The 14,765-nt window shown below is 41.2% G+C and overlaps 1 protein-coding gene and 1 pseudogene across 2 annotated transcripts in view; both read right to left on the reverse strand.

Moving 5' to 3' along the window:
- Window positions 1–14,765, reverse strand: part of SMYD3 (SET and MYND domain containing 3) — a 775,649-nt gene that overhangs the window by 729,160 nt on the left and 31,724 nt on the right. The window lies entirely within an intron of this gene.
- Window positions 845–14,765, reverse strand: part of LOC115872341 — a 22,865-nt pseudogene continuing 8,944 nt past the window's right edge.

The following is a 14,765-nucleotide window of genomic DNA, read 5'->3' on the forward strand; positions in this document are numbered from 1 at the left end:
GGGGGGAGGGCTGACAGAGAGGTGGTGGCGCCTGCAGGTCATACTCCCCTTCATGGTGGGGGGGTGGAGGAAGGGCTGACAGAGAGGTGGTGGCGCCTGCAGGTCATACTCCCCTTCATGGTGGGGGGGTGGAGGGGGGGCTGACAGAGAGGTGGTGGCACCTGCAGGTCATACTCCCCTTCCTTTTCACTCTCTTTCTTCTCTGTGCCCAAATCCCCAGTCCAAGAGGTTGCTACTGCCAACGAAATTCAATCAAGTGGCATCAAGGGGAAGTGGTGGGAGTTGAGCCTGGGAGCTAGAGCTGGTGACGGAGAAGTAAGGAAATTGAACGCTACAAAGAGGAATTCGGGTGCTGTCCTTGGTCCTTTGAGCAACGATGGCCAAATCCTCAACTACAACCTCACAATGATTTATGGCATAGTAAAAGCTTTTATTTTAAAGAAGTAACTTGAATTGATTTTATGCATACTTAAAAGTTATAAGCTCCCTAGATTTCACTTGTTATTCTGTGACAGACAATACAGAAAGGTAAAAGCTAGCATGCAATCCTAAAGCTAGGTAGGTAGGTAGGTAGGTAGGTAGGTAAATAGATAGATAGATAGATAGATAGATAGATAGATAGATAGATAGATAGATAGATACATAGATAGACAAGACAGATTTTAATTGTTAAATTAAACAATTGGTGAGACTCATTCTAATGAATGTGGGTATTCCATTCTGTAATTATACAGTTACTGTATGTACTGCACCCTACAAAAATTTTTTGCTCATGCTTTTTTTTTCTGAAACCCAAATCCTTTTATTTGAAAGAAGTGGGCTGTGGGGGTGGGGCAGGTGGCCCTCACTGCACAACCTGCTCGTTGGCACTGCTTCCCGAATCCTGTGACTTCATCATGTCGAGAAAGGCTCGACGCGGAGGGCCTCAATGCTGTCATCTGCCCGGAGGGCCAGCCCCACTGTGGCTGGGACCTGGGACCGTGCAGTCAGGCTTGTGAAGCCATAATCACCCCGTGTCTTGCTGTCCTTCAGGAGTTGGTCGTCCTTATACAGACGCTGCCCATCCGGTGGCCACTTAAGGACGCCCTCGACGATGCATTTCAGCTCGAACACGGTGCTCCACTTCTTGGCATGGGTGAAGATGGTGGTCTTGTGGCACTGGATCGCGGCGGCAGCCTCTCCCCCTGGAAGCGCCGGTGCGGCCACACTCCACCCTGTTCCATTTTGCTAATGCTTATGAAGCACTTCCTATGAACTAGAATATTCTAAGTATTACACATGCATTGCCTTATCCTTTGGTGGCACAAATGTTAATTAGTCAACCACTAGTCAAAATACTCAACTACTAGTCAAAAGGTTCCAAGCCACCCAGAGGAACCTTATAAGACCGGTGATCTGCTTCAGAAATGTCACACACAGTTTTTGTTTGTTGGTGTTTTAATCATTTTATGGGAGCTCTTACCAACAGCATAACATTCCACCCTTCAGTCACATCAAGTAGTATTAATTGCTACCACAACCAGTTTCAAAACATTTTATTTCTTCTTGAACAACTTGATATCAGCTCCCCTTTGTCCCCTCCCTCCCCTACCATACCCCCCAGGAACCCCTCCTGTTTGTTTTCTATAATAGCTGTCTCCCCCACCCCACCCCACCCAATCTTACACAATCCTATCTATCCACACACATACAATTCTATTGTTCAATCCCATCGACTGGGATTATACAGTCACCAATGCTATCAGCTTCCCATTCCCCCCTTCCTTCCTGTACCCTCAGGGAACCGTTACACCTGATACTGTTTCTGGAGGGTTATGTATCTTGACTTTCATGTACCGAATGATCTTAAATATACAGATGAACAAATGTAAATCTAGCATGCTCACTGAGGTAAAACAAATAAAAGTCATAATAGTAGGGGGAGGAAATAATAGAGAACTGGAGGATAGATAGGTATGTGGTTCATCAGTGCCATACCGTGCCCTGGATTTACCATCCCTTCCATCACACACAGTTTTGAAAACCGTTTGGAGCAATGAATTCAATGGCAACTAACAACACTGTACTCCTTTATAGATAAAAGAAATGGAGACTTGAGAAGTTGTATGGCTTGTTTAGTATCACAAAGCTAGGGTGTGATGCACAATTCAAACCCAAGCAGTGGGGCCACAGAGTTCATGCTAACTTTAATACACATGCAAACCACCTGCAGATTTGTTAAAATATCTCCTCACCTCACTGACACCAAGTCACGGTTGACTCATAGTGACTCTACAGGACAGGGTAGAACTGTCCATTTCCGAGACTGTAACCTTTAATGGCAGTAGAGCTAGCTGGTAGTTTTGAACTGCTAACCATGCAGATCACAGCCCAATATATAACCAATATGCTACCAGGGCTCCTTTGTTAAAAAAAAAAAAACAAATAGACTGATTAAGTCAGGCTATGCGTGGACCTGAGAATTCACGTCTCCAAAAACTTCCTATTTACATCATTCTGTTGATCCACAGTGTACCCTTTAAGCTGAAAAACTCTAAACCACTTGCTCAGCCACCTAACTAGCCAAGACGCAGTTACTTACTACTGACCTGAGGAAAGGGCAATCAGTGCCACGGTCAAGTTCTCAACGAAGGTTCTGTTTTCTATGAATACTTTCAATAAAGTTCAAGATCCACCTAAAACACGCTATTTTTAGAATGTCCTTTAATCTACTCTAGAGACAAAAATGTACTTTTTCCTCTCCCTATGCAAATATGAAAATAAAAAGAACTTTTTTTTTTTTTGAGGGAGGCAAAGGCAGACAAGCGTTTCAACTTGGCATTTGACCAAATGTTACATGTAAAAACAGACACAACATTGAGGTACAAAATTCTTTACCATTCAATTCCCAAATACAGCACACACACACACACACACACACACACACACACACAATTGCAAAGGACAGCTTGTCTCTGGATTACTCCAGCTCAGCAACTTTTTAAAGGAGGGATTACAAGAAAAATTTGTTCTAACTAGTCATGCTTTGCCATTAAAAAATAGCACGCATTAGGTCCTTATGTTTAAAAACAAGTGACGTGAATTAAATGAACTTGCTTGTTTGAATCAAGACCAGCATTAAAATGTGATTAATTTATAATATAGTTGAACCTCATTTCTTTTTCTAAATCAAGCTGTCTCTAAAAAGTATCTCCCACAGTCCCTTTTAGGGTCTATTCAAATCTTTCTTTTTGTGTGCAATCTATTTTTTCTTCCTTATGGGATATTTGAGCAGTGTAATCAAGGAATTAATTATGCTCCAAAAATCAAAAATCTAGTATCACTTAAATCAAATCAACTGTGAACGCCTTCTCCCAACAGTAGCTTAATGGCAGCTCACAACAACACTGTCCTCTTTGATAGATCTAAGAAACGGAGACCTGAGAAGTTATATGGCTTGTTTAGTATCACAAAGGTAGTGTGTGATTCACCATTCAAACCCAAGCTGTTGCAAATACCTCACATTCTAAAATCACCTTTTAGAATAATATATCCCAGTTTTTTCTCCTAAATCTAGAGATCATTTGTTAGAAGTTCAATGCTTAATCCACTGAACCACCAGGGCTCTTTTGTGACTTGGGAGAAGTTTACCTAAACTTACCATTATCCTCTGTTTCGCATGTAGTAAACACTCAGTTGTGAATCCTTCTTATAAAAGCGAAATGTAAAGCTCATGGAATTTATGCACCTTAGGTGCTAACCAAGAGGTTTCTGGTTCAAAGGCACCAGCCAATCCAAGAGAGAAAGATGAGGCTGTCTGTACCTGCAGAGATTTGCAATTTCAGAAACCCTGGAGGGGACTTCCCCTCTGGGCTCTAGGGTTGCTGAGAATTGGCCCTGACGTGATAGCACTGAATTTGGGTTTTGGTTGTATCTGTATGCATGAGGTTGCCACAAATCAAAGTCAACTCGATTGTAACTGGTTTGGATTTATTTGTTTTGTATACCTCAACTATAGCACAAATGTCACCTGAATCATTAAGAGAGCTACATTTAGTGCACAACTCAGTACTAAGACAACTAGTGCTTGAATAGCAACTAATGTACCCAGCTAACCAAAAGTTTGGCAGGTCAACCTCCTCACAGGTAACTTGGAAGAAAGGCCTGATGACCTGCTCCTGAGAAAAAACAGCCACGGAAAACCCCAGGAACCCAGTTCTGCTCCCACAGGAAATTGCCATGAGTCGTCATTGACTTAATGGTGAGTAGGAACGTGGTAACCAGGGGTGGGGGGTGGAAGGGTGCCATACAAGTCCATCGGTGAAATACAGGTGTGTAGTTCACACAAAATGACTCCGAAGATTAGCTGCTAGGGCCTTCCCAGCTTGTCAGTCTCAACAATATCCACTATGAGAACACGGTGTTGTGCTGGGTGGCCAGTTACATTTTCCCAAACATTATGATGGGTGAAAACCAAAGATGAATATAATTTACAATAAGAAAAATAAATTAATCTTAACCAAGTAAGAGACTCGAACAATCAATGCTTTAAATGATAAGGAGAGTTAGTTTATGTGATTCTATTGCAAGGCATTCACCTAAAAGTACAGCTAAAGATTGTATGCAGAAAGGAGCCCAGGGATGAGAAGGCTGTGTCCACACACACGTGGCATCCTGGGGGCAGTACTGGGTCCTGGTTCACAGCCTGGGCTTGGGTGTGAAATAAACCTGAGTTCAAGATCCATTTCTATCAGTGAGGGTTCTGACGTCACAATACCTCAGTTACTTCAACTCTCAAATGAGGATTTGTAAAAAAAAAAGAAGTATACTTATAATAAAGTTGCTCACTCAACATATTTCACTGAGGGTACACCTTGACACCTGGCATTGTGCTGGCACTGTGAATCCGGTATAAAACTACACATAATGTGTGTGGCTTTGTGTCAAGAACAGAACATGACTTTGTGTCTGTTTTGTTCCATGCTGTATCCTCAGCACCCAGAACGTGACTGGCATGCAGATGATAAATATTTATTAAATGAATAAATTATTTAGTATCAGGGCCAAAAATACCCTCTTGTTTGGATTTGACTTTCTTGCATATATTCATTTTTAATCATCACTAGAAGAAGTTCAAATCTCGTCCTTTTCTTTCTAGTAAGAGGGAATGCAGGCCCTGAGGCACCATGTGAGATTTTCATTTTACACACAGATTCTAAGTAGTTCTAATTGAGCACTGCTCCAACAAATATTAAAACCTACAAGAATTAAAGCCACCCTCCTGTCTCCATCAACTGGCTTCAACAATTATCAACACATTTCTTACTTTATGATACTGTTTCAAAAACCTTAGCAAATTGAGATGAATAAACACTTATCTATTCAGGTACACTTTAGGGGTATAATTAAGTTCTTTGATACAAAGGTGCTTCTCTCATTAGTTCTCTTGTAAGATGGCCTTCCACAGCAAAAATAATTTGTATTTTCTATCATCAAAGTGATTCTCAAGTTTACAATTGATGTATGGATTGTTATAAGAGGTGTAAGAGCCCCCAATAAAATGATTTATTAAAATAAAAAATTTTAAGTGATTCTCAAGTAGCTGGGAGGGGTGAGACGTGTGGTCAGCCCAAGGCATATGATCTCTAAGTCAAGGATGCTGTGTGTAAAGCAATGGCAATCCTGCTTCAGTCCTCAAAGTTACAGATGCATGCTGCGTCCTTCTTATTACCCATGTAAACTGATTCATCATATATCTCTATCCTCAATGTCTCGACTAGCCATCACCTACATTAGCACTCATGTGGCACAAACTGTCATTTTAATCTCCCAGATTTTTTTTTTTTTTACAGCTACAGTGGGTGAAGGGAGCCCTGAGATCGCCCTTCCTGCCCCGGGTTGGGTTGCAGTACTTCTCTTTCAGTGCAGATTAGCATCCAGCAGGGATCTGCCCAATAGTCCCTCAAGACCAGAGTCCTTCCCTCCCTCATCCGGGAACAAACGGCCAACAGGCTAGGGTGAACCTGGGAACCGCTAACACTCCCGGGATTCTATGGTTACAAGTCAATTTCCCAAAGGAATAAAACTAGTGAGCCCCCAAATTCCAGGTTTCTACTGACTTGGGCCATACAGCCTTATACCACACGAGGTGATCTCATCTGCCCCTCTCTTGAACTTAAACCAAACCCAGTTGCAGACTTAGAAAGGATTTACTGTTCACTTTTACAAAACTGATTTTCTACTGCACCCAGATGACTTATTTTAAATAGCCCTTTTTAAGTTATCAAAGTAAGCAAAGTGGAATTTCTCCCTTGATGATATGTGTACCTCCGCTGACATGCTTAAACATTAAACTAAGAGTTAAGCTGTTGATAAGTTCTTGAAACCTCGTATTCCCATAAAACATTCACATTAATTCAAGCAAAACATTAAAGAGTATTACATAATGAGTCATATACTAAAATGGCAATCAAAGGAACAACCATTAGGATACTCTCGGCATCATTTTATCTCGTTATCATTCATGGCATAAAAGTCTATTTTAGGACTAACTTCAAAATAACAACCTGAACCTCCAGAAGGGTCCCTTCTTCCCCTTAAATACACCACATTTAGCAAGGCACTGCTGAACACAAATACAAGACTCGTTTCTCTAACAATGAAGCTGAGGAACCGCTTTAAAGGACAGTCACCAAGCGATCTCTACTGTGGACCAAGAGGCACAGGGCTACTTAAGCAAAGGAGGGGAGAGTGGACGCCGGCTCTCTGGTACGGCTGTGGTACTCTCATCCACTTGCTCAGGAGTACATGGCGCAAGGTGGCAGAACACAGCTACAAACAACAAAACAAAACCTGCCTAGCACTCAGCCTTCACAGAAAACATGTAATCAATCTCTCTCCAACACTGCTACTGGAGCCTTTCTGATAAAAAGAAAACAAACCTCAATGCAATCCAAGGCATCGCGTGCTTAATGGACAACAACACTTCATATTTTCAGAAGATTATCAAGGCTCTTTCATAATTTTAATAAATCTCACTCACACAGACTTTTTAAAGATACTGGGGAAAATAAAACAAACAAATACAATCACTTCAACTTAAATCCGTAAATTATATGGCAGCTATAAATTACAGGCAGAATTTTATCAATTAAATCTTATCTATATATTTTTTCTAATCTCTAAAATTGTTATGGTTTTATTCCCAACTCTAGAGCATCACAGTATGTATAATGACTGCCACTATCAGACAAGGTTCCCATAAGAATGTAAAAGCTTAATAATAAAGACATGGGCGCTTGACCCAAGCAGGACTAATGGTCTAACTTGGGCAAGTTATAACTTCTCTCTTTATCCACAAAATGAGAATAAGACGACTATCTACACAGAGTGGGACAGGTAATGATGCATTTTAAGGATTGCAATCAATGACATAAAAGCAAATGTGGATGAATCATTACATGTGAAATTGACTAGCTCTGTAAACCTGCACCAAGTTCACAAGAAAAAGTTAAAAAGAAAGGGACACAAAGGATATCTATAGAGACCTCATGAGATATAGCAAGATTAATGAGATAATGCATAGAAAACACTTGGCCTTTTGCCTGAAATGTAATAAGCATTTCATATGTGTTATCATCATCTTCCATATTGATTAAGATTGTCATTACTGCATCTTTATCAATGAATGACCTACAATTTCCCAGGCATTGTGCAGGATCCTGGAGACTTGTATCAACCATGATCTCCTTTGCTCATTTCATCAGGTGTCTTCATTCTCATCACTACCCTAATTTTGTGAATGAGGAAACTAAGGTTGTGCTAGCAATTTTCAATATTCATACAATTAATAAATAGGATTATCAATATCTGAACCAGAATCAAATAACTAAGCTCCTCAACATGGCATAAATATTAACAGAATCAAATTTTCCAGGAATGTACTTCCAGGATTGGTTATCCAACAGACATTATGCTTGATATTTTTATTTTTTTGTTTTTGTTTTTATATTTTTTCTATATATAATTACATCCATTAACTTCTGAACATATTAGCCAAAAAGAGAAAACTCAAAATCCAATTCCAGTTATCTGACTTTCCATCTCTAAAATCTTCACTTCAGAGATGAGTGTGATAATACTAATAGATGCATCAGAAATGTTTTTGTACATTAACTCATCTGAACTGCATTGCAATTCTGTGATATTTGTAGAATTATCACCCCATTTTGCAGATAAGGAAAATGAAGCACAAAGAGATTGAGTGACATCCAAGGTCACAAATCTGGCAAATATGGAGCCAGGCCTTGAACATAAGTCTTCTTGCTGCAAGTACAGCACTATTTTTCACTAAACAGTGTAGAACAAACAGATGGTTAAGTACTGAATTAAAAATAATATCCCTAAAACATCATGTAGACTGTAACCAATGGCAAAGAACAATTGGTATAGAAAGTGTTCATTAGGAACCTAATTTGCTTGGTAAATTTTCACCTATAATAAAGTATTTTTTACAAAGTAAAACCCCCGCCCCACCCCCCAAAAAAGTAATCTACACATCATGCATTCTTATCAATGATCAGAGCAAACCAATGTTGCAGTCCTCCACAATACAACATGTGGCTCTGAAATAAAATTGAAAATTACTTAAAGGATATTATTCAGATAATGGTAATTTCATTTGTTTGTAAAAAATATATATTTTTGGCTTTCAAATAATTTTTAAATTGTTGAGAGAGACAGGATTGGCTCTTCCATCGTAAAATTTTATCAACCCATGGCCTAGACATATAGTTGGAGAGTCCATAAACAAGGCAGGTATCACTGGTACTACAAGACGCAGCTCCTACAGCCAAGGGTTTCCAGGGAAGACAGAAAATCAGTTAATAAATATTGGTCCAACTAACTAACTAAAATATAATGTGAAAACTGTAATCACAGTTACACATTCTGAAGACATGGTAGCGAAAGCATTATGGGACACAAACTTGGGGTATTAGAGTAACCTTTTCTCGATAGAAAGTTAGGGAAAAGTTAGGAGATATTCCAAAATGGAAGAAATGCAGTTACATGCAAGAAGTCATCCTACTGGAGGGAGGGAAGATAGGGAAGGGAGGGAGGGGGGAAAATGAGGAGCTGATAACAAGGGCTCAAGTAGAAAGCAAATGTTTTGAGAATGACGATGGCAACAAATGTACAAATGTACTTGATGCAATGGATAGATATATGGATTGTGATAAGAGTTGTATGAGCCCCCAATAAAATGATTTAAAAACAAACAAACAAGAAGTCATACTACTGTAAAAACCAAGCTCTGTTTCTAACTCAAAAAAGAAAACCTCATTGCCATCAGTTCCGACTCATAGCAACCCGATAGGGCATAGAAGAAATGACCCTTGGGGTCTCCAAATCTTTAACCACCAGGGCTCCTAGGCGCCAGTTAGTTCTTTTTTAGCATTACCTAGTAGCCACATAAACCAATGAAGCACTCAATAAACCAATGTTCAGCAAGTATACTATATATTCTGTTCATTAAAGTTTGGACCACAAATAATAACTGAATCCATTTATTTGACCAGTGACTGATCAATTAATGATTAAAATAGCTATTACAGGCATAATTTCATGCAAGGTAAGTTTGGGCATTTTAAAATGAATTTCCAGAATCTCCTGACAGCTTGAGTTGTCTTTCTTAAATGAAGCCAACAGAAGATAAATCCTATCACAGATCAATGTTAAACAAAGGGCAAGTTCGAGAAATTCCGTGAAAAGAGCAAAGCTAAGACAGAAGAAAGTGAACCTAGCTGAGAAATAGTTCCGACTAAGCTCAGAAAAATAATAAAGACCTTGCAGATACTCACAGTCAACTAATATTTATTTGGCTCTAATGTTCTCAAACTTCAGTGCTCATCCAAACCAAACCAAACTCACTGCCACTGAGTTGACGCCAACTCATAGCGACCCTGTAGGACAGTGTAAAACTGTCCCTGTGGGTTTCCAAGGCTGTAACTCTCTAGGAAGTAGATAACCTCATTTTCCTACAGTCAAGGAGCTGGTGATTTCAAACAGTTGACCTTGCACTTAGCTGCAGAACACATAGCCACTCTAGCAGCAGGGCTCCTGTTAATGCCCACACGATCACTAACATAGGCAGAGACAGAATCTGAAAGGACTGTGTCTCTGTCCTGCAGGGAAGCAGATCTCAACAGTGGGTAGGCAACACGATCACACAGAGAGCTTGCTGTGTTGTTGTGTGCCATCAGGGCCTCTCCAACTCAAAGACCCCACAGGACAGAAGGGAACTGCCTCATAGGGTTTCCAAAGCTGTAGATTGTCAGACCTTCTGTCACGCAGAGCAGCTGGTGGGTTCAATATATGGACCTTTCAGAAAGCAGCCAAGCGCTTACCCATCGTACCACCAGGATTCCTTAAGGACTATACAATGTTGTGCCCGAAGTACTCAAGATTCTGAGGAGAGGCACAGCAGAACACGCATTTATAAGCAATGCTGATGGAGATGAATGGAGGGCTATGCGTTCAGAAACGCTGCAAGGTTCCAGACACTCTCCTGTTTGCTCGGGTGTGTCCTCTCATTTAATCTTCAGGAAATCACATGAGGTAGACAGATGATACCCCGGTGTATGAAAAGAAAATAGACGTCTAGAGTTAAGATGTTGTTGTTGCCAGGTGCCATGGAGTCGGTTCTGACCCATAGTGACCCTATGCACAACGGAGCGAAACACTGCATGTTCCCGGGCCTGAGCCCATCGATGCAGCCACTGTGTCAGTCCTTCTCCCTGAAGGCCTTCCTCTTTTCACCACCCTTCCACCTTACCAAACAAGATGTCCTTCAACAGCGACTCATCTTTCCTGACAACATGGCTAACGTATGTAAGACGAAGTCTTGCCATCCTCGCCTTTAGGGTGCACTCTGCTCCTACTTCTTCCTGATCTGTTTGTCCTTTTAGGAGTTCATGGTACTTTCAAAATTCTTATCCAGCATCACAATTCAAATTCATCTATTCCTCTATGGTCATCCTTATTCAATGTCCAACTTTCACATACATAAGATGCAACGGAGAATACCATGGCTTGAGTTAGGCACACCTGAGTACTCAAAGAAACATCCTTGTTCTTCAATACTCTAAAGAGGTCTTCTGCAGCAGATGTACCTAATGATCTTTTGATCTCTTGACTGCTGCTTCCATGAACATTGATTTTAGATTCAAGCAAGACAAAATCCTTGACAACTTTAACTTTCTCTCCACTCATCATGATGTCACCTATTGGTCTAGTTGTGAGGATTTTGGACTTCCTTACATTGAGCTGTAATCCATCCTGAAGGCTACAATCCTTGATCCTCATCAGCAGGTGCTTTAAGTCCTCCTCACTTTCAGCAAGCAAAGATGTGTCATCTGCTTACCACAGGTTGTTGATGTCTTCCTCCAATCCTGAGGGCACATTCTTCATATAATCCAGCTTCTCTGATGATTTGCTCAGTGTCCAGAATGAACAAGTATGGTGAAAGGACACAACGCTGATGCACATATTTCCTGATGTTAAACCATGTGGCTTTCCCTGGTTCTTTTTGCACAACTGCCTCTTGATCCAAGTACAAGTTCCTCATAAGCACAATTAAAAGTGTTCTGGAATTCCTATTCTTCTCAAGGTTATCCACAGTTTATTATGGTCCACACAGTTGAATGCCTTTCATAGTCAATGAAACACAAGTGAACATCTTTCTGGTAGTCTCTGCTTTGAGCCACGATCCATCTGACATCAGCAATGATATGCCTTGTTCCACGTCCTCTTCTGAATCTGGCCTGAACCTCTGGCAGTTTAATGTCAACGTGCTGCTGTAACTGTTGTTGGATGACCTTAAGTAAAATAATAATATTTTGAGCTCAGATACTCAGGTTTAAAAATGAAAACTGAAGAAAAGGGACTGAAGGGAGGTTTGCTTTATTAGGTCGAGATGTAAGAGTAACCTAGGTAAAGTCACAATCAACTCCACGGCGACTGGTAATCGTATCTCATACTACCTCAATGCTAGCAATTACTGAAGGAAATCCCTGAGAAGGAAGGAGCGCAATGAAAGGCCATTCTTAAGCAATTATACACCAAACACTTTGACACATGTTATCTCTTTTAATCCTATGAGAGCTATGGTTCAAGACAAAGAAAAAAAAAGTTCAGAGCAGTGAAATAGTTGCCCCAGGCCACGAGATTAAGGGGTGCGGCACATGAGAATAAAAACTAGGTGTGAATGACCCCAGGCAGTGAGGAAGCTGCAGGTAAAGGACAAGTATCAGGACCCAAATGGGGCACGGTGAGAGTGCTGGAGCGGCAAGGAGCGACAAGGACAAGGTGACTGAGATAAAGGGAGTACGTACAAGGAAATAAGGTGGGTCAGAGTAGAGCCAAATTAGCGAGGGACCTTGTTTATGCTTGCTGAGATAGGCTCAGTCATTAACAGGCTTCTTAAGAGCCCCATGGCATAGTGGTTACACATTGGGTTGTCATTCGCACAGTCAGCAATTCGAAACACTCGCCCCTTCATCAGAGAAGATGAAGTATTCTACTCCCATACAGAGTTACAGTCCTAGAAATAAACAGGGACAGTTCTACCCTGTCATCATGAGTCTGAATCAACTCAACTGGCATGACTTAGACTTTTTTGGTTTTAAAGATGAGTACTCTGGCAACAGGAGTTCTGGATGGCACAGCGGGTTAAGCATTGGGGTACTAACTGCAAAGTCGGTGGTTCAAAGCCAACAGCTTCTCCACTCCTCGGGAGAACGAGGAGGCAGTCTGCTTCTGTAAGGAGTTAAGAGTCTCAGAAACACTAAGGAACACTCTACTCTGTCCAGTAGTCACAATGAGTCACAACTGACTCGGAGACCGGAGTGCAGTTTTGGAATCTGGCAGCCCTTCAAAGAACTAGAGCTGACTCATTCAGGGTCCTTCCGTCCCCCCCACCCACCCGCTGTTAAGAATTAGCATTTCCACCCCAGATACACTGCATCAGGATCTACTTTTTAATATTTTAATCATGTAATCATTAATCACATTAGTTTCAGGTACACTTAAAGATCACCAAGGGGTACTGTTAAAGATTCAGATTCAGTAATATGGGTAGAAATGCAAGTAAGTTTTCAGAAGGGGTCAAAGCAGAATAAATCAGTTTGAAGTCCTGCATAGAACAGACTGAGGTAAAGAGTATCCGCAGGCAAAGATGGCGAGCTCAAAACATACTATTAACCTGGAAAGGTGGTACTCCTAACAAGCAGAGCTGGTCACACCAGCTTGGCCAGGCATTGCTGGGGTGCTAGGCTTGTGTGTTTGCTTACTGAGCAAAATTTCACAGAACACTAACAGCAGACAAGGCAACTCTGTAACCAGGATGGGTCAAGACCACCACTAAAAAGGTCTCACTACAGACAAAACGTGAACATTGTCCACGCCATGAAATGGCCAAATACCCTCCCCCGTGACTGCTCTGACGTCTGTTTCACTAGGTAACAGTAAAATGCCCAGTCACAGAACTCTCCCTACTTTCTCACACCACCCAACTGAGAACAGAGTCCTTCTCTGAATTTGCCTCATCTAACAAATGCCTTAATGCTATTAGAAACCCTGTCCGACATCCGTTTGCTGAGATGCCCCCACAGCTGCTCATGGAGTGGGTTTCTTCGTTACCAGAAGCCCAGCGTTATTTAAGTACAGGTGTGCGTCTGGTGGTCTCTGGCTGGAAGGCACTGGCAGAAATGAGAGCCTGTACTGAGACGACAGCCTTGGGAAACGAGGAAAGAAAATAATGTTAAAACTAGTAATAGGCAATTTTACTGGGAGGGAAAAAAATGTCAAGATTCATACATCACTTGGAGAGTGGGTGGCATGAGGCTGAAATATGCTGAACTTAGAGTAAAACTAGTTATATTAGTTCTTTTTTTATGGGCTACATATGAGATCAAGGAAGACAGGTAAATATTTAATAGGCAATTAGAGATTAAAGAATAATGGTGCCTGGGTCCTACCCCAGAGATTCTGATTTAATTGGTTTTGAGTACAACCTGATTATCAGGCTTTGTAAAAGTTCCTCAGGTGATGTAATTGTCTTTTCAGAACTGTGAGCCAACCATGGTCAGGCTGCAAACCCACCAGCAGCTGCATGTGAGAAAGGTGGAAACTCTCTGCTCCCACAAAGATTTGCAGCCTCAGGCACCTGTATAGGTTGTATGAATCAGAATCGACTTGATGCGGTGGGTTTGTTTTCAGGTTGGAAAGATATACAAGTACATTCAATTTCCTTTCTTTCATGGCTAGAAGGTGGGGTGTGGGGTGGGAAGGAAATGCTAAAAACAGAAAAATCCCAGTGAAATACTGAAATGCAAAGCTACGGAGTGGGGAGAAAGGGGGAAATGATTGGAAGACTAAGCAAGAGATTTTCAAATATATCAAGAGCAATAAAAACGATGGATCAACACAAGGTGTCGATGGGATCAGGTATCAGGAAGCCTCAAAGAACAAAAAATCTTATCATTGTGAATGAGGGGGAGTGTGGAATAGGGACCCAGAGCCTATCTGTAGGCAAGTAAGTGGACATCCCCTTACAGAAGGGTGGCAGAGAGGAGATGAGCCAGTGAGGGTACAGTGTAACAACAATGAAACATATAACTTTCCTCTAGTTCTTTAATGCTTCCTTCCCCCCACTATCATGATCCCAATTCTACCTTACAAATTGAGCTAGACCAGAGGATGTACACTGGTACAGATAGGAACTGGAA

Source organism: Echinops telfairi, unplaced genomic scaffold, assembly GCF_000313985.2.
Source record: "Echinops telfairi isolate 266 unplaced genomic scaffold, ASM31398v2 ScPeMD7_7424;HRSCAF=8462, whole genome shotgun sequence".
Lineage (NCBI taxonomy): Eukaryota > Metazoa > Chordata > Mammalia > Afrosoricida > Tenrecidae > Echinops > Echinops telfairi.